Source organism: Solanum stenotomum, unplaced genomic scaffold (assembly GCF_019186545.1).
Source record: "Solanum stenotomum isolate F172 unplaced genomic scaffold, ASM1918654v1 scaffold17555, whole genome shotgun sequence".
Lineage (NCBI taxonomy): Eukaryota > Viridiplantae > Streptophyta > Magnoliopsida > Solanales > Solanaceae > Solanum > Solanum stenotomum.
The window spans coordinates 373,432-377,132 of NW_026024612.1; the positions used below are offsets into that span (position 1 = coordinate 373,432).

General features: G+C 31.9%; 1 pseudogene; it reads right to left on the minus strand.

The window, feature by feature from the left end:
• LOC125850556 (filament-like plant protein 6) overlaps window positions 1-3,133 on the minus strand; it is a 12,271-nt pseudogene extending 9,138 nt beyond the window's left edge.
• Window positions 3,134-3,701: the final 568 nt, after the last annotated feature.

The window sequence follows — 3,701 nt, forward strand, 5'->3', positions numbered from 1 at the left end:
CCACCTTGCCTTGAGGCGCCCTGCCCCGAGGCAGCCCCCTCCCCCCCAAGAAAGATATTAGAAGTTTACCTCAACAAGCAAGTCAAATCATAAAGTGCGCATGCCCGATGGATGGAATCTGTGGAAGGCATTTTCTTTGCCTAGTACAATGATCAAAGATAACATTATGACATGTTTGGTAACAAAATCTTAGCAACACAACAATTCATGTTTGATAACATCAGCATCCAATTCAAAGAGTTGAAAAAGAAATATAGAGGGTAAACAGTTTTATACCTCAGAGGCTCGCAAGTGTTTGTATCAATGTTGAGAATCTTATCTCCTGATTCCAAGTCCACAAGTACATCATATACCTACTGCAGAAATTAAAAATAGATAAATTGTATAAACAGATGTTATAGTTAAAATGAATTTCTAGAACAAGGACTACTCTTTGTTGAAAAGATCAAAGACTTCTCACTATGTCAGAAGTTGACACAGATTGCAGTGATCAGGCACAACTGCATCACTTATTTGACAGAAACAAGTTTGCTGCTTGGTCTGTCAGAGGAGGATGCTGGCAGAAGAGCAAACTGCATTACTGGTGCAAGTAATGCATTAAGAAATGTTCTTAATCCAAAGCCAAAAATGATTCCAAAGTTTGTCGCAACTTCAGATAGAAGAAACAATCTTTTTCAATTTACTCACATTGCAAAACAGCTTATTAAATAAAAGGTTCATCAATCTGTGAAAACTCAAAATTATCAAAAGTTTCTTATAAATTGTCCCTAACAAATTAAGAACAGTAATAAAATCATTTAAGGAGACAAAAAGCAGGAATTGGTCCACTGATCCATAGTAATGATCTAGAATGTCACTGGTAAATTGACAGCTAAGAAAGACTTTCTACAAATTGACAGCCAAGGACTTTCTAAATAAGAGGAATCGAAATACTCGAAATGAGAAATGCAATCTAATTAAACATTCACACTGATTTAGAAATTTCTAAACACAAACTGTTGCTAAAATGATTTTGACTCCTGTAGAAGTATTTCAGATCGCATCAGGCCACAAACAGGACAACATCGGAACATGTAAATCATTACAAACCAACCCTATTTCAAAACAGGCTTGCCAGATGCTAGACGAAGTGGTAAGGTTTACAATATATCATTTATAATGCACTTCAGAATTTATATAATGAGAGGGGAAACTAACACAAACTCATTTGACATTATCTAAGAGAAGGAAGAAATAAACACAAACTTGATCAAAATATATTTAAAAGCAGAAGGAGAAATATATATTCATGCCCTCAGAAAAGAGCCAACTATTAACTGCAGAAAAATCATTTAATGAATACACTTGAAAACAATGATTCTAGACGAACTTTCGGGACAACTTATTATCAAGACTTAGTTACATAGATAAATTTGATCATTTTAAAATCAAAAAAATTTAACAAGAAATTCAATGGCAGTTAGGCTAAACAAAATGTAGATTTACATGAATTATATAAAAAGCTTAAGCACATAAGCAGATGATATCCATAAATGAGTTCTCGATGCTCAAAAATAGACAATATGGCAGACTAATGACTCAAAGCAAAGCTAGAACTCACTGTTAGCTAATTATTTTTTAGAGTAAATTAAATGGTTAGTACTTAGGACAGAAATTTAAACTCGCAGGCACGACATACAAATGTGAGCTTAAATGATCCCAAAACATGAAAATTAAGCTACTATGTGCATTTGTAAAGCATAATTTTTTCTTTAGCCTATTAACACTAGAACTTTCTTCAAATGTTCAAAAAGCAAAGTTGACAGATAATCAAAAGAAACAAAAAAGCTGCCCTTTACTTAATCGCAGTCGCTAGCTCATTTCTCTACCAAAATGGAGAAAGATGCCTCACGATTCGCTATTGTATGTACTGCTTGTCTCATCTTTTAAGACCATTTTATCCAAACATAGGAGAAATTTCTCGCTAAGATGTCCGTTGTAAGAAGTCATTATGAGCTGCCAAGTAGCTAACTGATTCACTACATTTCCAAATTTCAAGGAGTTCTTTTGTTTAATATAAGGTTATCCCAACTGGACCTTTACAAGATAGTTAAGAAGAAAGGTGTTGAACGTTCCACTAGCACTCATGGAAATTGTATAAAAAGAGAATCAAGAAAGGTTTGAAGGATAGGGAACAGTTTTATAGATTTGGGGAATAATCTCTAATTTGTTACGTATTTATTTAGGATGCATCCACCATGTTCCAATTTGAATAGAATGAGGAATAGTCTCCTAACTCGCTTTGTCAAAAGAAGCAGAATGAAAATATGAACTTCTAAAACAATATAAAAAAGCTTGGTAGATTACATTTCAAATGATAGACACAATTGGTAGGCCTCCAGGAATAGGTTTGTTATGATGCAGAATCAACGACGAGATGAGATGGTGCATCAAAAATGAATTGGGGGAAGATGTTTCAAATTTTCCATTCATAATACTTCTTAACCATTAAAAGAAAACTTAACTCAAACATAATTTTTAAAAGGATAAAACAGTGAACTTTTTTAGAGAAGGGAAGTCAATAATCAAAGAATTCAACTACCAAATATCACAATCTCGACCAAAAAAAAATCCCGCAAATCCTTGCATATCAAAAACCCTCAAATCACTTCACTTGATTTTCTCAAATTAATTTTTACCCAAAATCTTCAATCATTTTTTCACGAAACCCAACGTAACATTAACCATTTTAATCCAAGAAAGAAAACCCTAAAAAAAAAAAGAAATCACAAAACCCACCTACATTTACCTTCCATACACAAATTTACGCAAGAAACCCCATAACCAACATACAAAAAAGTGAATCATCAAACCAGTAATCAAGAAAATACACAAAATAAGATAAAACCCAGTACTCCAATTATTTTCCTACAAGTACACATAAGAAACAGAGACCAAAAATAGAGAAAAGACTCACAAGTTTGGAGGAATGAGAAATCGAGTTACGAGCAGATACAATTATATGATTCGAGATATTAGAAAGTACCAGTCGTTTCTTAGCCGCTCCAGCATTCAATTTTCCGGACTGATAATTCTCCAACCCTGGTGAATTCGTCACCATTGCTTGTCTCAAAATAGATGAAGGCCTGGTCATCGTCTTCTCCTCCTTCTAATATAAAACGTCTTCAAGAAAACAAAGAAGAAAATTGTTATTTGTAATTGTGTAAAATGTGACTTAACATAGGTAAAATAGACTTAACAATAATATATTCACAGGAATTTGTCATAAATCTATAATAGCAAAAAGAAAGACTATTTTATATCTATAAATACAAATAAATAACTTAGAATATAAACTACAACATAATTTATAAATGAATAAAGAAGAATACGCAATAGATGAATATGAAAATTATGACGGATTAAAAATAAAGATAATATTTTCTAATCTAGGAAGAAGATATAAGAAAATAGGTGACAATATAAGTTTAATGTTAGAAAAAGAAACAGTAAAACTAGAAGATAGTTTAACTGCTATGATAAGAATAACAAAAGAAAATAAAGAAATAGATAGAAAAACGGAAATTGAAAAAATAAGACAACAAGCAAAAAAGAAAGTACAACAATTAGAAGAAGTAAAAAATACTAAACTAATAGAGCTAGAAAAAGAGCTAGCAATATTAAAAGAAATGTATAAAATTAAACAAAAAGAAAAAGAACAA